The sequence below is a fragment of the Nicotiana tomentosiformis genome, chromosome 5 (assembly GCF_000390325.3).
Source record: "Nicotiana tomentosiformis chromosome 5, ASM39032v3, whole genome shotgun sequence".
In the NCBI taxonomy this organism is placed as follows: domain Eukaryota; kingdom Viridiplantae; phylum Streptophyta; class Magnoliopsida; order Solanales; family Solanaceae; genus Nicotiana; species Nicotiana tomentosiformis.
Genome location: NC_090816.1, coordinates 135869174 through 135893595, shown reverse-complemented (window position 1 = coordinate 135893595; position 24422 = coordinate 135869174). Strand labels below are relative to the sequence as shown.

The 24422-nt window shown below is 37.5% G+C and overlaps 1 protein-coding gene across 1 annotated transcript in view; it reads right to left on the bottom strand.

Moving 5' to 3' along the window:
- LOC138893211 (uncharacterized) overlaps nucleotides 1-24422 on the bottom strand; it is a 56121-nt gene that overhangs the window by 30555 nt on the left and 1144 nt on the right. The gene's annotated exons all lie outside the window — the stretch shown is intronic.

Here is a 24422-nt window from a genome sequence, read left to right as displayed (position 1 = left end):
TGGAGGTTGTAGCAATAAAGTGGGCAGCTTAAATTTCTTAAGGACAGTGATTACACTATCGAAGCCAGATTATTTCATCCCATTATTTACTACTTTGGATGTGATAATTGACTATTTTGCTGAAACTAACGGATCAGAATGTTGTGTGTTCCAATTTTAATTCGTCATTCATTCTGTTTAGTAGTAAATTTATTGGTAAGAATTTATGCTTATTTCTGTTGCATTATTAAAGCCTTAAGTTTCAAACACAAGATATGTTTTTGTATAATTTGGTTTTACATACGTTTATATAGTTACAGGCTGATTTCATAAAAATATTATAAATGATTTCACCGAAGGCAAGGTACAAGAAATATACAACAACAACAATAACGACGATCCAGTAAAATCTCACTAGTGGGGTCTAGAGAGGGTAGTGTGTATGCAGACCTTACCCCTACCCGAGGGAGTAGAGAGGCTGTTTCATAGGTACAAGAAATATAATAGCAAATAAATCTGAAAATGCACATTGCATTACCACTTTTTCTTTAACCAAAAAAGATTACAGTAGGAGGGGTACATTAACCAAACTGCAGTAACACTAGAATTTCAAGATAAATAAGTAACTTATAATAGAAAAGTTGCTCCTCTAGAGAGAGCTACACATAAAAAAAAACACAATTTTATTATAGGAATACCTAACTCCCCCCCCCCCCTTTACTGAAGCAATCTTACTCAACGATTCCAGAGCCCGCTCTACTTTTCATCAACTGATTTCTTCACAATACTGATCAAATTTGATAGCTTTTCGTACTGCAAAAGAAAGAAAGAAAAAAAAAAAATATATATATATATATATATATATATATATATATAAAATTAATATTATATATATATGAGATGAAAATTAAAGTAGAAAACTGACCTCAGCTTCCAACTGGGCAAGCTCCATTGTTTCAAGATGTTTCTTGTGTTCTTCACTACTAGTACAACATGCTGTAATGTTCTTCAAACTTTCACTCAGCACTTTGTGTTTCAAAAGGACCATTTCGTATTCGAGCTTAAGTGCCTTGTTTTCTAACTTTGCGCTAAGGTTTGAAAGCACCATAAAAACTTTATGAAGATTGTAAATTAAATAACAAGAAAAAAAAAAGGAAATCGAAAAGAAGCTCACCTGATAAGTTCTTGCTTTGAACTAAAACCCCGATTTCCAGAAGCCATTGATTAAAAACTAGAGCGAATTAAGATAGAACTTTTTTTTCTTTAGTTTGCTTTATGACTTGCTTCTCACAAGAGGCTAAAGCCCTTTAAATAGATTGTTTTCATAATGTTCTTACCAAATATAATTGTGGAAGTTCATATTATTGTAATATGAAACTAATAAATTCTGAAAAGTTAAAATATCTTGAGAAAATGGTAAGAAATTAATTTTCTTATTGAAATATAAGTTTTCAGAAACAAATTTGAAATTCGACAATTACTTTCCAAATGGGGGTAACAGAATAGTGTGAGTGCCAAATTTGAATTTACAATAGGATACCGTTTACGTAAAACTCTACGTACACGCGCAACTAAAATTGGACATACATGCCCAACTCGAAACAACTTGCAGATACATGTAATTTAATAGTGGTGTGTGTCATATATTGATTGATGAATCTACATATTGATAGAGAGGAGTACTCTTCCGCTTAAGAGAGGCAGACTCAGGATTCCAAGAAGATGTGAATACTATTACAAGAGGTGAATTTAAAATTTATATTTGACGGGTGCTATTCATTTAGAAATTATAGGTTAAAATTAATTTCTTTCTTACAATGTTTGTGATTTTTGACATTTGTACCTATACTCCATATCAAAAATGCTAGATCATTGAACCATGCTACATCATCTACTACTATTAGTTTTAATTATGCAAAATTCTGCAATGCCAAAGGGAGATCAAGGATTTTAATAGGTTAGATTTGCAGGTTCTTAATGAATAAAACAAATAAATAAAAAAGGAAAAAATGAGAAAGATAATTAAAATATTCTGGGGACACTAGACATGCCTATAAACTGAAAATTGAACCTCTAACTTCACTTGTAAAGGTACATCCAATAATCATTGAACCATATGACTCTTCGAGACTAGGTGCACACATATATACCTAAGCAATGTTTTAGAAATATAACATTATTATGCATGGTATAGAGAGAGGAAGATGGGTTCATGCGCCCCATGCTCCAACAAATAAATAATATATATTTTATATAACACAAGTAATTTTAATTTGTCTTATCATTCTGTCCATAAGCATTTTCACTTTGGGTTTTAATGCATAACGGGGAATTTCTACAAACTCAATGAGTAATATTAAAATTACTAGTAGTAACAAAGATTTCAAGTGGATGGAAACTCAACGCACATAGTAAATTAAATATTTTTTATGGCTATATTTATCATAAATAGACTTCGAGCAGCTATAGGTATGATTTAATGGTCAATAAAGTGAAATAAAATCATAATTAGTTCTCAATTTCCAATCTCAGTCGAGGCAACAGAAAAATTTGAGAGCGTAGCAAATGTCTGCAGAAATAGTCGATCGGGATACATGCAAGCAGACCTAGATTTCACCGTCATAAAAAAAGACTTCTAACACTTGATGACCTAAATCCGATATATTTGACAATATGTCATCTTTGAACCAAAAGAAAAAAGAAACTATTAAAGTTGCTAAATTATCGTGAACCGCGACCTGAAAATTTCATTTCTTGTATTGATCGATTATATTCACTTACTTTGCATATTATTAGCATATTTTAACCAATGAAGTTTCAGTCAAAAAGGTTGCGAATATGATCACCAAAATTTGATAAAAGAAAAGGAAAACAAAGTGACATGCTTGCTAACATCAGAACGACCTAGTTTCTTGCAGAGTCACGCAAATTAAGTAATTACTTCAAATTATTATTTTTCTGTAAATAATCATCATTCACAAATGCTCTATAGATTGCTCCCAAATATAATGACTTTACCTAAGTCATAATAATATTCCTACTTTAAACAGAAAAAAGGACATAACTTTTAAAAAAATTAATTTTTAGAACGTAATATTAGATGAAATAGAATGAAACTCATTTATTGATATGGAGATTAGAAAAAGATTTGACAACTGGAAAAGTATTCCTCTTATTTATCTATTTAATTATTTATTTACTTATTTACTTATCTACTAATTTGCTTATTTATTTATTGTCTTTGGTTCTTTTTCTTTTTCCTTTTTGGGTTTGCTTTTACTCTCTTAAAATCACTTATAAAAACTCTAAAATGGTGGATTAATTCTTCACTTCTCTTTTTCTTCACATTCATGGATTCTCCCATTGGGTCTAGTTCTGATGAACAAATTCAGAAGCTAGAAGAGTGAGTTTCTTTTGAATAATTTTAAAGTCTCTCTCTTTTTTCTTGGTCCTTTTAATTTTCGGAGTTTTTATTCATTCACGATGTTATTCATTTCCGATATAGTGTTTAGTTATAAGTTTGTTTATCTTTACCTGTCTATATTCGTCTCATTCTTTTCCAACTTGTTTCTTCGGTTCAACAATTTCAACAACGCGCCCTTCACCTGGGTCTATTTATGGTGGCTATCATATCTAAGGGCTTTAAGATATGCTTTAACTCATTTTGTTATAATTTTTTATCTATCATGGATGTGCCAATTTCCTTTTTCTTAAAATGTACTTATCTGATCTAATTGTTTTTAAGTTTTTTACATCTTCATCTTATTTTCTTCGTCCGTCGAATAGATTCACATGTTTCACTTCATTTTTTAAAGAAAGTAAAACAGAAAGGTTGATGCAATTAAGTAAATCAAGAAGGAGAATGATTTCTTACCTAGATATAAATTTTAATCTATGCTCAACATGGATGCAATTAACTTTTCTTCTTTTTTTGGAAAAAAAAAAAAAAAGATTGATGATTTGCGGTCTCTCTCTCACACACACAAATAAATCTTTGCGTCTTTTAATATAGGGAGAGGGGAGACCACTGTATTAGTTGGCTTAGCTCTGAATACTAGTAACAGAATTTGTTTTCACAAACCTGTGAAATTTTCCCTTATGCTGATCATAATATTTTCCTCTTCATTGCATGTTTTGGTTTCTATCAATTGGTTTTTCCTCATTCTAACAAATTTTATTTTTTTCCGACTAGGGTTTTTAGTCAGATTCCAAATCCAGAAAACGATGTGATAGAGAAATTGAGTGAGGAGCTAGGGCTTGATATCAATCAAGTCAAAATTTGGTTTTATAACAAAAGATGCTACATCCAGGTTCTTATAAACTTTTGATAGTTTATTAATTATTTATAAATGCCGGTAGCCGAGCTACGTTGAATTCTCTTTATTCGATATTTCAATGTAACCCCAAACCGAGTTCTAAAAAAGTTATAGGACTCGGATTTGACACCTATATGTGGTATTTTACTTTTTTTTAATTTTTGTTTTTGTATTCCCCTGACAATATTCCTGGCTCTATCATTGATCGTCATATGATATAAATTTATATGCTACTCCTCTCATTATTATCATAACAATCATCATTTCATCATAGTTTTGCTTCTTTCTTTCTTTATAAGGATATGTTTCCTTTCTTTCTTTTTTGTTTAGAAATGTAACCACTCTTAATTTGAATAGATGAACTATGATCTAAACTTAACACTAATTTCAGGCACAAAGGGATAAGGAAGAATGATCCAAATGGACTAGACTTGAATCTTAAAGTGGAATGTGATCACAATTTTCCAAGATTGAATTGGAACTGAGTGAAGGCTATTTGATGGTTGAAAAGATCAATGATGGACGTTTTAAGTGGCATTTCAAATGTTGCTAGGTTTCAGTATTAGCCGTTAACGCAAATCTGTCGCTAATCCATTTCCAAATAAATTTTAGCGATAGAAATATGCTATTTAGTTACAAAATTCATCTGTCGTTAATTCATGCCTTTTTGGTGTTAAGTGGTTCTATAATTACTTTACCAAAAAAAAATTACAATTAAAGTGATTATAATCAATTTTGAGTTTAGAAACTTTCCCTTACTAAAGGTATTTATTATCCATGGTTAGTTAAACATTTCTAGTGTTGATTTTCTCTTCTTGTCTTCATTCTAGTCAATCTTATTTTATGCGGTTGATATGGAACACGAAGAGCATGTTGAGGACAGTAGGGTTGCTTACTTTTGAAATGCACAAAAATATAAAAGATCTCAAATTTATTTTTCATGGGATAAAGTCACGTAAATAACATAATATTAATATCCAAAAATTGATAATTAAATATAGGAGATTGCCAAACATCATAATGAATAATGACCCAACGAGAGCTACTATGATCAACTAAATTAAATAGTAAACGATTTGCTTTCCAGTGGATGAGAGTTATATAGTAAGTTTGTCTAAAATTACTCGACCTCAACGAGGACCCAAACGAGGATACCTAACGTCACCAGAACGAGAGACAACAACAAAACCTTGAGGAGTAGATGACAAAGCTTGAGGAGTAGCTGACATAAACCGCGAGGTAAAAGAAAACGAACACGTTGTTGTTCGTTTCGAATAGTATTTAATTGTGCATGAGAAAGTTCGAAAGAAGTAGCGGAAATAGGATCACACAATAAAGGTCCTGTTGCCATTAGAATAACTGCAATAGAAATAGAAAGAGATAGCCTCCTTTATATATCTTTATATATATATATATGTGTGTGTCAATAGTAGTAGAAAGCAGAAGCAATTTAATGGTCAAAGGATTTATTTATAATGAGAGTTACAAATTATGAGATAAGTATATCATTTATTCTAAGATAAGAATTAGATTGTAGATATACATGAAATGAGTACAAGATAGATAGCAATAGATAATGAGATAAAAACTATGCTATAAGAGTCCTAAGGACATTGTGTAATATAGTTCGAGCTAGAAGCAACAAAGCGTAGAATATGAAAGAAAATAAAGGAAAATGAAAATAATGAATTAATTGGGTTGGATTATGAGTTTAGTGGGTTAGACCGAGCTAATTATTTTAAATCCTTAAAATAATTACTTCATATAACTTATTTATCCTAACAGTCATGATTATATAGGATAATATCCCTTAAAAGTAGCCATAACTAGAAATAGTGAAATGAATATTGCTATTTACCTCTCTCCTATCAAAGCCTATTACTCAAGTTTATCATTTCCTAAAAAACACGTTACCTTGCACAATACAAACTCTTCAAAGTAAGAAAATTAAATATGCATTCCATAATAATTAGCAGTATTCAATTTAAGCCATAGATAATATTTAGTTTATATGTTCAATACATTTTCAATAATATATTATTCTTAAATAAAGAGGCACATTCGTTTTTTTTTATATTGATAGCATTTACTTTATATATTATTTAATTTAAAACTTAGAGTATTCACTATATCTATGATAATATTCAATAACTACACAATGATATTCAATTTATATGTTATTATTATTCCACTCACATATTCAACTTAGTTTTCGATTTACAACTCAAAAGTATTCTAATGTATATAGTAATATTTAAAATATAATACTAGAATATTCTATTAAAGTGTCCAATTAAAATCTAATATTACATCAACATTACTAGAATATATTATTAAAGAATAGTAGCATTCCAAATAATTTCTACCAATATACCAATATTTAATCATAAAATAGAATTTACAATGTGCTATACTATTAAAGTGTGTTGATTTGAATATTGTATTCTAATATTTTATTTTGGTTTGAATATTGTATTCCAAATTAAAATATTATGATATGTTGGATTTGGATATTATATTTCAATTTAAAATATTGTGGTATGCTTGGTTTGAATGTTATATTCTTCATTAGATTATTGTGGGATGCTTGATTTGAATATTGTATTCCAATTTAAAACATTGTGGTATGCTTGGTTTCGAATATCGTATTCTAATATTTTATTTTTGGTTTGGATACTATGTTCTAAATTAGAATATTGATAATAATAGTAATATGTTATGAGTTTTAAGAATTTAGCCGTGAAGATATGTAAGATAGAATTTGAAAGTAAGGAAATATGAGTGTGAGAGAGAGACTTTTAATGGTAATTAATGTAGTATTATCCAATCCCTTATAAAGTGGGATTTGATAGGTATGATATACAAAAGTTTAAAAAGAAATAAAAAATTATAAAATGAGTATACAGGGAAAATAAATAATTTGAGGGCATACGAAATTAACTAGTGTTTTTAGAGGTATATCGCTTAAATTTCTCCTAATAATTTGAGGACTCGATAGAATTATTAGTTTTTGGATGAATTAATAGGATTGGGTTGTGATCCAGCCCACTTGACACCTTTATTTTAGCGAAGTGCACATACAGCCTAAGTTTATAAATTTTTGTAAATTTAGCTACTTTAAAATAAAACTTCAAACTCGCAAGTCTGAAGTTATAAAGCCTGAAGTTTGGCTAGCCAAATCTTAACTTCATGTCTGAAGTTGGCATATTGCTTGTACTATATAAAAAGGGATTTTTTTTTTTTTGGAACCCCAGAAAAACTCGCAGCCGCTACAGTCTCTGCCCTTCGGGTGAGCACTTTGTGCACACTGGGCAAACTCCCCTCTGTATAATAGCCTGCAAACCACACAGGGTATGTAAACCGCATTAGACAAGCCTTGTGTGACAGGCTCAGACCCAGAAGGCATTGAAGTTGGATCGATCATAGGTCATCACTGTCACGGCCTGAAATTTTCACCTTCAGGACCGTGATGGCGCCTAATATTTTACTTACTAGGCAAGCAAATATTAAAATAATCTTAACCATTTTAAAGTAAATTAAATTAAATAGAAGTCAATTACTGAAATAAAGTGCGGAAGACCATAAATACTGAATTATCAAAATAAATCCCCGAATCTGGTGTCACAAGTGCACGAACTACTATAATAATACAATTAAAGGTCTGAATAAAATTCAAGATGTTTGAAAGATAATACACAACTAAGATAAGATAGAAGGGGACTTCAGAACTACGAACGTTGTGCAGTTATACCTCAAGTCTCCTTTGAGTAGCTGAATCCGAACACGTCTATGGTACGCCGCTGCGACCAACTCCAAAATATGCACAAGAAGTGCAGAGTGTAGTATGAGTACAACCGATCCCATGTACTCCGTAAGTGTTGAGCCTAACCTCGATGAAGTAGTGACGAGACTATGACGGGACACGTACGTAAATAACTTGTACAAGTATATACAAATACGAAACAATAATAACACAATAAATAATAATTTATAAATTTGGGAGGGAACATAAGAAGAGGAATGATATAGAAATTTCAGCACGAGAAGTGTCACATAGCAGCCAATTAATTCATCAATAATAAAATGAGCAACTGATAATAAAAAAATGGCACGGCACCACCCTTAGTGCTTTTACTCTCATTCCTCCCGTAAACTGATAAATAAATAATAGTAATTGGCACGGCATCACCCTTCGTGCTTTTACACTCACAAATGGTACGGCAACACCCTTCGTGCTTTTACATTCTTCCTTACCATGAAAATAATAATATAAATTCGGAAGTGTATTTAAATGTGGGGATATACACTTATCAATCAATTCTATACCAAAATACCGACTTCACCTTCCAAAATATTCAACAATAATTAAATGAATAATTATTTCATGAATAATGATCAAATAATCAATAATAAACTTAAACAAGAATATCTTAATTAAATAAGCAATTATTCTCGATAAACAAATTCCACTCGCATGCTTTGACTCAACCACAACACATAAATACTCGTCACCTCACATATATGTTGTACCCGCACATTAAATCACGTAGCAAATAAACAAATAAACCCTACTCCCTCAAGTCAAGGTTAACCACGACACTTACCTCGCTTTGCAAACAAATTTCAAAATTTCAATACACTTTTGCCTCGCGAATTCGTGTCCGAAAGCTTCAAATTTAATCACAAACAATTCAACATACTCAACATGAATCGTAGGAACTAATTCTATATGAAATTATAAATTTTTTGGATTAAAATCCGAAATTTATTTTAAAAATCAACAGTGAGACCCACGTCTCGAATCCCGAAAAAACTCACAAAATCCAAACACCCGTTTCGATACGAGTTCAACCATACAAAATTTATCGAATTTCGATATCGAATTGCCTTTCAAATCCTCAATTAAAGTTTTTTTGAAGATTTCTACCATTTTCAATCCAATGTTTACCCATTTGAACTCAACAATCTTCCCATAACCTTATTGGTACAAGCATGTAAAACTAATACTTTGTGATGACCCAAAATATCATATTTAAATTTAATAAGTAATTCTATATTCTAAGACCTCGAAAAGCACCATTTATCATTCCTCGACTTGCGTGTGCAGTCCGTACATTTTTTCCGGAAAAGTTTTTATGTGAAAAATGGATTAAATGGGAAATAGAGCATTAAAACTCAACTAAGTTGACTTTGATCAATATTTTGAGCAAACGGACCCGGATAAGTGTTTTAAAAATTCCGGTAGGTCCGTATCGTGATTTGGGACTTGGGCGTATGTCCGGAATCGAATTTCGAGGTCCCTAGCCCGAGTTATGGAATTTTGATGCAAACTTCCTTTGATTTGGTGTCTAATTCGTAGTTCTAGGTGTTATTTTGGTGATTCGATCACGCGAGCAAGTTCGTATGATGTTTTAGAACTTGTGTGCATGTTTGGTTTGGAGCCCCGAGGGCTCGGGTGAGTTTCGGAGAGGCTACGGGATGTTTTGGACTTTGAAAATCTGGTATTTTGCTGCAGCAGGTGTTCTGGCATATTCTTCTTCGCGTTCGCGAAGGTACTCTCGCGAACGCAAAGAGTAAACTGGGCAGCTGGATCTTTCTTCTTCGCGAACGCGAAGTCTTGGTCGCGAACGCGAAGTGATGGGGTCATTACCCTTTGCGAACACGACCATCTCCTCGCGAACGCGTAGTGTTAGGCACACCTGGGGGAGGGTCGATCATTCCTTCAGCGCGAACGCGAGCTATTCCTCGCAAACGCGAAGGCCAGGGGGAAACCTTCGCGAACGCGAAGGAGGACTCGTGAACGTGAAAGCCACGGGCTGCTACTCATCGCGAACGCTACAGGCCCTTCGCGAACGCGAAGAAGACCTGACCCCTGTGACTTAAAATAGAACCAAAAACTGGATTTTTCCCATTTTTCACAAACCCTCAATTATAACTCGGCTTAGGGGCGATTTCAAAGAAGTTTTTCACGATTTCGGACTGGGTAAGTGTTCTTTATCTTATAGTGATTGTATTTCACAAATTCATGTCTATATTCATCATTTATTTCGGATTTAGATGGAAGAAATTAGAATTTTTGTAAAACTTTCCAAAAACGAAAAATTAAGATTTGAAGGTCCATTTGATATTGAAATTAGAATTTGGTATGGTTGAACTCGTATCGGAATGGGTGTTCGGATTTCTGAGCTTTTTCGGGATTTGAGATATGGGTCCCACTGCCAAATATTTTAATGAATTTCGGATTTTTATCCGAAAAATTTTTAAATTAATATGGAATTAATTCCTATGATTAGTATTGAATATATTGAATTGTTTGTGAATAGATTTGAAGATTTCGGAGGTAAATTTAAAAGGAAAAGTTATGGTTGAATAGTTGATTTGGAATTTGCAAAGTGAGGTAAGTGTCGGGGTTAACCTAGACTTGAGGGAATAGAACCCTTAAATTGTTTGTTATGTGAATTGCATGTAAACGACGTATAGGTGAGGTGACGAGTGTCTATACGTCGTCAAATTAATTATTTGCCTGCTTACTTGAAAAATCATAAATTATTTTTAATCATTAAATTAAATATTATAATAATTATTTCTCTCTCATTCTTTGTCAAATATTAATTCTTGAATTGCTGCATTAATTATTACATGTTATTTGAATTATGTGCCTTAATTGTTATTTGACATTTAACATATTAAATATTAAACTGCATATTTGCTCCCTGATTTCCATAATAATTGTTATTTGTCATTGTTTGCTTCATAATTAAATCATAATTATTGTATGCTTGTTGTCTTATGATTTTTATATTAATTATTGCGTTTATTGGGGAATTTCTTCTATAAGAATTGATTGGTAAATGAATATGTTGGAGGAGCGGGTTGCACGCCGCAACAGGATTGATTATAATGAATATATTGGAGGATCAGGTTGCACGCCGCAACAGACTTATTAAAAGTCAATATTAGAGGATCGGGTTGCATGCCGCAACAGACTTATTAAAAGTTAATATTGGAGGATCGGATTGCACGCCGCAACAGACTTATTAAAAGTCAATATTGGAGGATCGGGTTGCACGCCGCAACAGACTTATTAAAAGTCAATATTGGAGGATCGGGTTGCACGCCGCAATAGACTCATTAAAAGTCAAATATTGGAGGATCGGGGTTGCACGCCGCAACAGAACTGAATGTGGATATATTGTGAGAGCGGGTTGCACGCTGCAACAGAAATAATGAAAATGATAATTGGTTATGACTGCTGAGTTGCTTTCAATTATTATAAATGAATGACCTGATTTATTCCTATTATTGTTGTTGTTACTAATATTGCGTACAGGTTAATGTAAGTGAACCGCCTTAGCCTCGTCACTATTTTGTCGAGGTTAGGCTCAGCACTTACCAGTACATGGGGTCGGTTGTACTGATACTACACTCTGCACTTCTTGTGCATATTTTGGAGTTGGTCCCAGTGGCGTACCATAGACTTTCTCGGATTTCAGCTATCAGAGGAGATTTGAGGTATAATTGCATGGCGTCCGCAGTTCTGAAGTCCCCGTCTATTGTACTTTAGCTGTGTGTTTATTTTTAGACAGCTTTATATTATTCAGACCTTTATTTGTATTTATTCTAGAAGCTCATGCACTTGTGACACCAATTCTGGGATGGTATTTAGACACCGTTGTTTGATGGATTATTTCACTATATTTCAAACTTTGCTTCCGCATTTATTTCCTTGTTGTTAATAAATTTAAAATTATTTTAAAAATAGATAATGTTATTCTAACATTGGCTTGCCTAGCAAGTGAAATGTTAGGCGTCATCACGGTCCGAAGGTGAGAATTTCGGGTCGTGACAGTTGGTATCAGAGCACTAGGTTACATAGGTCTCACGAGTCACGAGCAAGCTTAGTAGAGTCTGAAGGATCGGTACGGAGACGTCTGTACTTATCTCTCAGAGGATATGAAGTTTAGGAAAAATATCACTTCTTTCTTATTCTGTCGTGCGATTTTATTCTATCATTGATGATTGAACCATTCTACTCTTATTCTCTCGCAGATGGTGAGAACGCGTAATACCTCTACCGATGGACAGGGACCAGAACCCCCGGTGGCAACTATGGCCAGGGGCAGAGGTCGAGGTCGAAGTCGTGCTAGAGGCCGAGGCAGAGGCCGAGGTAGAGCTCAGTCCAGAGCTCTTGCAGCTGCACCTGTTGTAGAACCTCAGGTAGACCTTCAGGAGGAGGTCCCAGTTCAGAATGTACCAGTTGGACCAGTTCAGGTCCCGGAAGGATTCATAGCCACTCCAGTGCTTCAGGACGCTCTAGTCCGATTGGTGAGTCTTATGGAGGGTGTGGCCCAGAATGGTACATTTCCAGTGGCACCAGCCATCTCACAGGCTGGGGGAGGAGCACAAACTCCCACTACTCCTGCCCCGGAGCAGATGGCTCCCCAGAATCAGGCTCCAGCAGCCCCGCCAGTTGGGGTAGTTCAGCCAGTTATTGTGGCACAGACTGGTGATAGGCCCGCCATGTCTTTTGAGGCCTTATTGAGACTGGATAAGTTTACTAAGCTCTTTCCAGTTCACTTTAGCGGTACACCTTCTGAGGACCCACAAGATTATCTTGAACGCTGCCACGAGGTGCTGCGAAACATGGGTATAGTTGAGACCAATGGAGTTGATTTTGCTGTATTCCAGATGACGGGTTACGCCAAGAGGTGGTGGAGAGATTATACATTGACCCGACCAGTCGGATCACCTACACTTACCTCGGAGCAATTCTCTCAGCTATTTCTGGAGAAGTTCCTCCCTATCACACTGAGAGAGGAATTCCGCAAGCAATTTGAGTATGAGTCCCGTTTTGTGGATTTGGCCCGTCATGCTCTTCTTTTACTACCTACGGAGGGATAGAGAGTGAGGAGGTTCATTGAAGGACTCACACACTCTATCAGACTTCAGATGGCCAAGGAGACCGGAAGTGAGATTTCTTTTCAGGCGGCTGCTAATGTCGCAAGGAGGATCTAGATGGTTCTTGCACAGGAAAGAGGGCAGAGGTCCGATAAGAGGCCTCGTCAGATCGGTGGTTACACTAGTGCCTCGTCTGGAGGCAGGGGTAATTTTGGTAGGGGTCATCCTCCCAGACTGTTTCATTCAGCACTTCATGTATCTCCCGGTGCTTCAGGGAGTAACTGTCCTATTATGCCTTACTCTGGGAAGCCAGTATTCAGTGCACATTCAGCTCCTATCAGTGCACCACCACTCCAGAGTTACTACAGTGGTTATCCAGCCCATCTAGATCAGCTTCAGCTTCAGCAGCCACGGCATCAGGATGGGTGTTATGAGTGTGGGAACATTGGTCATATCAGGAGGTATTGCCCTAGATTGGAGAGTAATAGATCTCGGCAAGATTCTCGTGCCATCATATCGGCACCGGTTGCTTCATTGCCTGCTCATCCAGCTAGAGGTAGGGGTCAGGCAGTTAGAGGTGGAGGTCAGGACATTAGAGGTGGAGGTCAGGCCATTAGAGGTCGAGGCCAGCCATTTAGAGGCCGTCCAAGAGATGCAGTTCAGAGTGGTGGGGCCCAGCCCCAATTTTATGCTTTTCCAGCTAGGCCTGAGGCCGAGTCATCTGATGCTGTGATCACAGGTATTATTCGAGTTTTCCATAGAGATGCTTCAGTTCTATTTGATCCAGGATCTACTTATTCCTATGTGTCCTCCTATTTTGCTTCATATTTGGTTGTGTCTTGTGATTCTCTGAGTGCTTCTGTGTGTGTATCTACACCGGTGGGAGACTCTGTGGTAGTAGATCATGTCTACCATTCGTGTGTGGTTACTATTGGTAATCTTGAAACTAGTGTGGATCTTCTACTTCTTGATATGGTAGATTTTGATATCATCTTGGGTATGGATTGGTCGTCTCCTTATCATGCTATATTGGACTGTCATGACAAGACAGTGACCCTAGCTATGTCGGGGTTACCTCAATTAGAGTGGAAAGGAACTCCTGGCCATTCTGCCAGCAGGGTTATTTCTTATATGAAAGCTCGGTGTATGGTAGAGAAAGGGTGTCTAGCCTATTTGGCTTATATTTATGATCCCAGTGCGGATGTCCCTTCTATGGACTCAGTACCAGTTGTTCGTGAATTTTCGGAAGTATTTCCTACAGATCTGCCGGGGATACCACCCGACAGAGATATTGACTTTTGTATTGATTTGGCTCCGGGCACTCAGCCCATTTCTATTCCACCATATCGTATGGCCCCGCCAGAGTTGAAAGAATTGAAAGAGCAGTTACAAGCCTTGCTTGATCAGGGATTCATTAGACCCAGTGTCTCGCCCTGGGGTGCACCAGTATTATTTGTAAAGAAGAAAGATGGCTCGATGCGGATGTGTATAGATTATCGGCAGTTGAACAAGGCCACTATCAAAAACAAATATTCTCTGCCAAGAATTGATGACTTATTTGATCAGCTTCAGGGTGCCAAGGTATTTTCGAAAATTGATTTGAGATCTGGTTACCATCAGTTGAAGATTAGGGCATCTGATGTCCCTGAGATAGCTTTTCGGACTCGGAATGGGCATTACGAGTTCCTAGTGATGTCATTTGGGTTGACAAATTCTCCAGCAGCATTTAAGAATTTGATGAATCGGGTGTTCAAGCCTTATTTGGATTCTTTTATGGTTGTATTCATTGATGATATCTTGATTTACTCCAGCAGTCGAGAGGAGCATGAGCAGCATCTTCGAAGTGTGCTTCACACCTTGAAGAATAATCGGTTATATGCCAAATTTTCAAAATATGAGTTTTGGTTAGACTCAGTTGCCTTTTTGGGACATGTTGTATCGGCAGAAGGCATAAAGGTGGATCCTAAAAAGATTGAGGCTGTTCAGAATTGGCCTAGACATACTTCGGTTACAGAGATCCGGAGTTTCCTGGGTTTGGCAGGTTATTATTGTCGGTTCGTGGAAGGGTTTTTATCTATAGCAAGCACATTGACCAGACTAACCCAGAAGGGTGTTCCATTCAGATGGTCAGACGAGTGTGAGTTGAGCTTTCAGAAGCTCAAGACCGCTTTGACTACAGCGCCAGTATTGGTATTACCCCACAGGTTCAGGATCGTATACGGTATATTGTGACGTATCTCACATTGGGCTTGGTGCAGTATTAATACAAAATGGCAAGGTAATTGCATATGCGTCGCGGCAGTTGAAAGTTCACGAGAAGATTTATCCTGTTCATGACTTAGAATTGGCATCCATTGTTCATGCGCTGAAGATTTGGAGGCATTACCTCTACAGTGTCTCGTGTGAGGTATTTACTGATCATCGTAGCCTTCAGTATCTGTTCAAACAAAAAGATCTTAATTTGAGGCAGAGAAGATGGATGGAGTTGTTGAAAGACTATGATATCACCATTTTGTATCACCCCCGAAAGACCAATGTGGTGGCCGATGCTTTGAGTAGAAAGGTTGTGAGTATGGGCAGTTTTGCGTATATTCCGGTTGGTGAGAGACCATTAGCTGCAGATGTTCAGACTTTGGCTAATCAGTTTGTGATGTTAGATGTTTCAGAACCCAGCCGGGTTCTAGCTTGTACAGTCGCTTGGTCTTCTTTATATGAGCGCATCAGAGAGAGGCAGTATGATGATCCTCACTTACTTGTCCTTAAGGACACGGTGCGGCACGGTGATGCCAAACGGGTTGCTGTGGGGGAAGATGGAATTTTGCGAATGCAGGGCCGTGTTTGTGTGCCTAATGTGGATGGGTTTCGTGAATTAATTCTTGAAGAGGCACACAGTTCCAGGTATTCTATTCATCCAGGTACCGCCAAAATGTATCAAGATTTGCAGCAACATTATTTGTGGAGGAGAATGAAAAAGGATATAGTTGCACATGTAGCTCGGTGTCTGAATTGTCAGCAAGTTAAGTACGAGCATCAGAGACTTGGTGGTTTGTTTCAGAAGTTAGAAATTCCTGAGTGGAAGTGGGAGCGCATCACAAAGGATTTTGTTGTTAGGCTCCCACGGACTCAGAGAAAATTTGACGCAATTTGGGTCATTGTGGATAGGTTGACCAAGTCAGCCCATTTCATTCCAGTGGCAGTTACCTATTCTTCAGAGAGGTTAGCTGAAATTTACATTCGTGAGATTGTCCGCCTTCACGGTGTGCCCGTGTCTATTATTTTAGATCAAGGTACGCAGTTTATCTCACATTTCTGGAGGGCTGTACAGCGTGAGTTAGGCACGCGGGTGGAGTTGAGTACAGCATTTCATCCACAGACAGACGGACAGTCAGAGTGCACTATTCAGATATTAGAAGATATGCTTCGCGCTTGTGTTATAGACTTTAGAGGTTCTTGGGATCATTTCTTACCACTTGCAGAGTTTGCTTATAATAATAGCTACCAATCGAGTATTCAGATGGCTCCATATGAGGCATTATACGGAAGGCGATGCCGATCGCCAGTTAGTTGGTTTGAACCGGGAGAGGCTCGGTTGTTGGGTACCGATTTGGTACAGGATGCCTTGGATAAGGTCAAGATTATTCAGGATCGACTTCGCACAGCTCAGTCTAGGCAAAAGAGTTATGCTGACCGTAAATTTTGTGATATTGCATTCATGGTTAGAGAACGAATATTGCTCCGGGTTTCACCTATGAAAGGTGTAATGAGGTTCGGAAAGAAGGGCAAGTTGAGCCCTAGGTATATCGGACCCTTTGAAATTCTTGAAAGGGTGGGTGAAGTAGCCTACAGGCTTGCATTACCACCTAGTTTATCATCGGTTCATCCGGTGTTCCATGTGTCTATGCTCCGAAAATATCATGGTGATCCGTCCCATGTGTTAGATTTCAGCTCAGTCTAATTGGACAAAGATTTGACTTACGAGGAGGAGCGGTGGCTATTCTAGCCCGGCAGGTCCGACAGTTGAGATCAAAGAGTTATCCTTCAATTTGGGTGCAATGGAGAGGTCAGTCGGTAGAGACATCTACCTAGGAGTCCGAGTCGGACATGCGGAGTAAATATCCACACCTTTTCTCTAGCTCAGGTACCTTTTTTTTTATTTTTTAACTCCGTTCGAGGACGAACGTTTGTTTTAGAGGTGGAGAATGTGATGACCAAAAATGTCATCTTTAAATTTAATAAGTAATTCTGTATTCTAAGACCTCTAAAAGCATCATTTATCATTCCTCGACTTGCATGCACAGTCCGTACATTTTTTCGGAAAAGTTTTTATGTGAACAATGGATTAAAATAGAAAATAGAGCTTTAAAACTCAACTAAGTTGACTTTGGTCAACATTTTGAGCAAACAGACCCAGATAAGTATTTTAAAAATTCCAATAGGTCTGTATCATGATTTGGGACTTGGGCGTATGCCCAGAATCGAATTCCGAGATCCCTAGCCCGAGTTATGGAATTTTGATGAAAAATTAAAAGCTTGAAAGCTTAATGATTTCTAAGAAATTACTGGTGTTGGATTTATTGACCTCGGGTCCGTATTTTGGTCCCGAAGCCCGGTATAGGTCCACTATAATATTTATGACTTGTCTGCCGAATTTGGCGAGAATCAGAGTTGATTAGACGTGATTCGGATGTCCGGTTGTAAAAATATAAGTTTTAAAGTTTTCTTGAAAACTTCCTTTGATTTGGTGTCTGATTCGTAGTTCTAGGTGTTATTTTGGCGATTAGATCGTGCGAGCAAGTTCGTATGATATTTTAGAACTTGTGTGCATGTTTGGTTTGGAGCCCCGAGGGCTCGGGTGAGTTTCGGATAGGATACAGGATGTTTTGGAGTTTAAAAATCTGGTATTTTGCTGTAGTAGGTGTTCTGGCATGTTCTTCTTCACGTTCGCGAAGGTACTCTCGCGAACGCGAAGAGTAAACTAGGCAGCTGGATCTTTCTTCTTCGTGAACGCGAAGGCTTGGTCGCGAACGCGATCATCTCCTCACGAACGCGTAGTGTTAGGCACACCTGGAGGAGGGTCGATCATTCCTTCAGCGCGAACGTGAGCTATTCCTCGCGAACGCAAAGGCCAGGGGGGAAACCTTCGCGAACGCAAAAAAGGACTTGCGAACGCGAAAGCCACGTGCTGCTACTCATCGCGGTGACAGGCCCTTCGCGAAAGCGAAGAAGGCCTGACCCCTGTGACTTAAAACAGAACCAAAAAACGGGATTTTTCCCATTTTTCACAAACCCTCAATTATAACTCGGCTTAGGGGCGATTTCAAAGGAGTTTTTCACGATTTCGGACTAGGTAAGTGTTCTTTATCATATAGTGATTGTATTTCACAAATCCATGTCTATATTCATCATTTATTTCGGATTTAGATGGAAGAAATTGGAATTTTCGTAAAACTTTCCAAAAACCAAAAATTAAGATTTGAAGGTTGATTTGATATCGAAATTAGACAAATTTGGTATGGTTGAACTCGTATCGGAATGGGCGTTCGGATTTCTGAGTTTTTTCGGGATTTGAGATGTGGGTCCTACTGCCAAATATTTTAATGAATTTTGGATTTTTATCCGGAAAATTTGTAAATTCATATGGAATTAATTCCTAATTAGTATTGAATATATTGAATTGTTTGTGAATAGATTTGAAGCTTTCGGAGGCAAATTTAAAAGGAAAAGTTGTGGTTGAATAATTGATTTGGAATTTGCAAAGCGAGGTAAGTGTCAGGGTTAACCTTGACTTGAGGGAATAGAACCCTTAAATTGTTTGTTACGTGAATTGCATGTAAACGACGTATAGGCGAGGTGACGAGTGTCTATACGTCGTCAAATTAATTGTTTGCCTGCTTACTTGAAAATTCATAAATTATTTTTAATCATAAATTAAATATTATAATAGTTGTTTCTCTCTCATTCTTTATCAAATATTAATTCTTGAATTCCTGCATTAATTGTTACATGTTATTTGAATTGTGTGCCTTAATTGTTATTTGACATTTAGCATATTAAATATTAAACTGCCTATTTGCTCCCTGATTTCCATAATAATTGCTATTTGTCATTGTTTGCTTCATAATTAAATCATAATTATTGTATGCTTGTTGTCTTATGATTTTTGTATTAATTGTTGCGTTTATTGGGGAATTTCTTCTATAAGAATTGATTGGTAAATGAATATGTTGGAGGAGCGGGTTGCACGCCGCAACAGGATTGATTATAATGAATATATTGGAGGATCGGGTTGCACGCCGCAACAGACTTATTAAAAGTCAATATTGGAGGATCGGGTTGCAACAGACTTATTAAAACTCAATATTGGAGGATCGGGTTGCACGCCACAATAGATTTATTAAAAGTCAATATTGGAGGATCGGGTTGTATGCTGCAATAGACTTATTAAAAGTCAATATTGGAGGATCGGGTTGCACGCCGCAACAGACTCATTAAAAGTCAAATATTGGAGGATCGGGTTGCACGCCGCAACAGAACTGAATGTGGATATATTGTGAGAGCGGGTTGCACGCTGCAACAGAAATAATAGAAATAATAATTTGTTATGACTGCTGAGTTGCTTTCAATTATTATAAATGAATTACCTGATTTATTCCTATTATTGTTGTTGTTACTAATATTGCGTACAAGTTAATGTAAGTGAACCGCCTTAGCCTCGTCACTACTTCGTCGAGGTTAGGCTCAGCACTTACCAGTACATGGGGTCGGTTGTACCGATACTCCACTCTGCACTTCTTGTACAGATTTTGGAGTTGGTCCCAGCGGCGTACCATAGACTTGCTCGGATTTCAGCTATCAGAGGAGACTTGAGGTATAACTGCATGGCCTCCGCAGTTCTGAAGTCCCCGTCTATTGAACTTTAGCTGTGTGTTTATTTCCAAGCAGCTTTATATTATTCAGACCTTATTTGTATTTATTCTAGAAGCTCGTGCACTTGTGACACCAATTCTGGGATGGTATTTAGACACCGTTATTCGATGGATTATTTTACTATATTTCAAACTTTGCTTCCGCATTTATTTTCTTATTATTAATAAATTTAAAATTGTTTTAAAAATGGATAATATTATTCTAACGTTGGCTTGCCTAGCAAGTGAAATGTTAGGCACCATCACGGTCCGAATGTGGGAATTTCGGGTCGTGACATACTCTCACATATAAGAATCACACTCACAATCACCCATCTTTACCCAAACTCGAAATTGAAGAATAGGAGTTAGAACCTTACCTCTTGGGTGAAGATCTTGTGATAAATCCTCGTTGGATTTCAAAGCTTGAACAAGATTTTTGATGAACAAAGCACTTGAGCTTCTTTCCTCTCTAAAACACTCTCACTTCTCTCTAGAATCATCACATAATTGTCCCAAAATAAGCCCCAAAGCCTATTTGTCAAAATGTGGTCGGGTTATCAAAATACAAAAATTAACCCTCCAAAATCGGATTTGTGGTCACATAATGGACCGCAGAATGGGTATGCGGGTCGCACAATGCACCGCAGAATCGGTGCCCAGAAATGGGCTTCTCTGGACAGGTCTGCAACCATTTTTGTGGTCGCACAATGTGTCTTGCGATCGCATAATGATTATGTGGTCGCACATCTGACCGCATAATCGCATTTTTCCAGGCTTTGGTAATTTGGTCATAGCTTCTTGTAGGAGTGTCCAAATGAAGAACAGTTTGAAGAGTTAGAAACTAGACTTAAAGATATTTCATTTGATAGGTAGATCATCACATAATTCCTTATATATAGGTATATATGCTCGTTCAAAGTTTGGTCTTGTGCGTATCCATTTGAAACTTTAGTCTATTATAAAATTTTCCAACTTGACTTAGGCTTAGGCCTCTCCTTAGACCCCACATCACTTATAATATGCCTCGTACACTTGTTATCATATCCAATTGGTATCCATAATATTAATAGTCCTCAAATGAGAAGTAGTGTCCATTCCCAAACACATAACATAACTTATCTCTTCTTTCACCCATTTCAATTTCCTGAATTTTTTACTAACTCCCAAAATTTCCAAAGTTTCGCCAGAGTTTCCTTTGTAACTGGGCCTATCCACCTGCCAGAGAATCCCAAAAACCAATTCTAACAACACATACATAATCCAATCAACGTAACACAACATGAAAATAATACTGACAGTGGCATCATAAGCAATATATTACTAGGAAAGGAACGTCATTAACATCAACTATTCAGGTGATACATAACTCATAGCAGGTAAGCTCTCAACATCTTCATAGAACACAGATATGAACGTTTAAATTAAAGATGACATTTTTGGGTCATCACAATCTCCACCTCTAAAACAAATGTTTGTCCTCGAACGGAATTAGAGAAGTACCTGAGCTGGTGAAAAGATGTTGATATTTGCTCCGTATGTCCAACTCGGACTCCCAGGTGGCTGCCTCAATCGACTGACCTCTCCATTGTACCCAAACTTAAGGATAACTCTTAGACCTTAACTGACGGACCTGCCGAGCTAGAATAGCTACCGGCTCATCCTCATAAGTCAAATCTTTGTCCAATTGAACTGAGCTGAAGTCTAACACATGGGACAGATCACCATGATATTTCTGAAGCATGGATACATTAAACACCGGATGAACTGCTGATAAACTAGGTGGTAGCGCAAGCCTGTAGGCTACTTCACCCAGCCTTTCATGAATTTCAAAGCGTCCGATATACCTAGGGCTCAACTTGCCCTATGAATGCAACGTCATGAACCTTACGGTCGGCATAACTCTTTTGCCTAGGCTGAGCTATGTGAAGTCGATCCTGAATAATCTTGACCTTATCCAAGGCATCCTCTACCAAATCGGTACCCAACAACCGAGCCTCTCTCGGTTCAAACCAGCCAACTGGCGAACGACATCGCCTCCCGTATAATGCTTCATATGGAGCCATCCAAATGCTCGACTGGTAGCTGTTATTATAGGCAAACTCTGCAAGTGACAAGAACTGATCCCAAGAACTCCAAAAGTCTATAACACAAGCGCGAAGTATATCTTCCATTATCTGAATAGTGCATTCTGATTGTCCGTCTGTCTGTGGATGAAATTTTGTACTCAACTCAACCCGCGTGCCTAACTCACATTGTACAGCCCTCCATAAGTACGAGGTGAACTGTGTACCTCGATCAGAAATGATAGACACGGGCACACCATGAAGGCGGACAATCTCACCAAGGTAAATTTCAGCTAACCGCTCTAAAGAATAGGTAACTGCCACTAGAATGAAATGTGCTGACTTGGTCAACCTGTCCACAACGTCCCAAAATGCGTCGAATTTTCTATGAGTCAGTGGGAGCCCAACAACAAAATCCATAGTGATACGCTCCCACTTCCACTCAGGAATTTCTAATTTTTGAAGCAAACCACCAGGTCTCTGATGCTCATACTTAACTTGCTGACAATTCAGACACCGAGCTACATATGAAACTATATCCTTCTTCATTCTCCTCCACCAATAATGTTGCCGCAAATCTTGATACATTTTGGCGGCACCTAGATGAATAGAATACCTGGAACTGTGGGCCTCTTCCAGAATTAATTCACGAAGCCCATCCATATTAGGCACACAAATGCTACCCTGCATTCGCAGAACTCCATCTTCCCCCACAGCAACCTGTTTGGCATCACCGTGTCGCACCGTGTCCTTTAGGACAAGTAAATAAGGATCCTGATATTGACGCTCTCTTATGCGCTCATATAAAGAAGACCGAGCGATTGTGCAAGCTAGAACTCGACTGGATTCAGAAACATCTAACCTCACGAACTGATTAGCCAAGGTCTGAACAGTTGCAGCTAACGGTCTATCAACAACCGGGATATACTCAAGACTACCCATACTCATAGCCTTTCTACGCAAAGCATCGGCCACCACATTGGCCTTTCCGGGGTGATAGAAAATAGTGATATCATAATCTTTCAACAACTCCAACCATATTCTCTGCCTCAAATTAAGATCTTTTTGCCTGAACAGATACTATAGGCTACGATGATTAGTAAATACCTCACACGAGACACCATAAAGGTAATGCCTCCAAATCTTCAGAGCATGGACAATAGCTGACAATTCTAATTCATGGACAGGATAATTCTTCTCATGAACTTTCAACTGCTGTGAAAGGCAATCACCATGCTATCTTACATCAATACTACACCAATCCCAACACGAGATGCATCACAATGCACCGTATAAGATCCTGAACTTGTGGATAATACCAACATTAGCGTCGTAGTCAAAGAAGTCTTAAGCTTCTGAAAGGTAAACTCACACTCGTCTGACCATTCGAATGGAACACCTTTCTGGGTCAGTCTGGTCAATGGGCTTGCTATAGATGAAAACCCCTCCACGAACCGACGATAATAACCTGCCAAACCCAGGAAACTCCGTATCTCTGTAACTGAAGTAGGCCTAGGCCAGTTCTGAACTGCCTCAATCTTCTTAGGATCCATTTTTATGCCTTCTACCAATACAACATACCCCCAAAAGGCAACTGAGTCTAACCAAAATTCATATTTTGAAAATTTGGCATATAACTGATTATTTTTCAAATTCTGAAGCATATTCCGAAGATGCTGCTCATTCTCCTCTCTACTGCTGGAGTAAATCAAGATATCATCAATGAATACAACCACAAAAGAATCCAAATAGGGTTTAATTACCCGGTTCATCAAATCCATAAATGTTGCTAGGGCATTTGTGAGCCTAAATGACATCACTAGGAATTCGTAATGCCCATACCGAGTCTGAAAAGCTGTCTTAGGGACATCAGATGCCCTAATCTTCAACTGATGGTAACCAGACCTCAAGTCGATCTTTGAAAACACCTTGGCACCCTGAAGCTGATCGAATAAGTCATCAATTCTTAGCAGTGGATATTTGTTCTTGACAGTAGCCTTGTTCAACTACAGATAATCTATACACATCCGCATTGAACCATCTTTATTCTTTACAAATAACACTGGTGCACCCCAAGGTGAGACGTTAGGTCTAATGAATCCCTAATCAAGCAAGTCTTGTAATTGCTCCTTCAATTCTTTCAATTTCGACGGGCCATACGGTATGTTGGAATAGAAATGGGCTAAGTGCCCGGAGCCAAATCAATACAGAAGTCAATATCTCTGTCGGGTGGCATCCCCGGCAAATCTGCAGGAAAT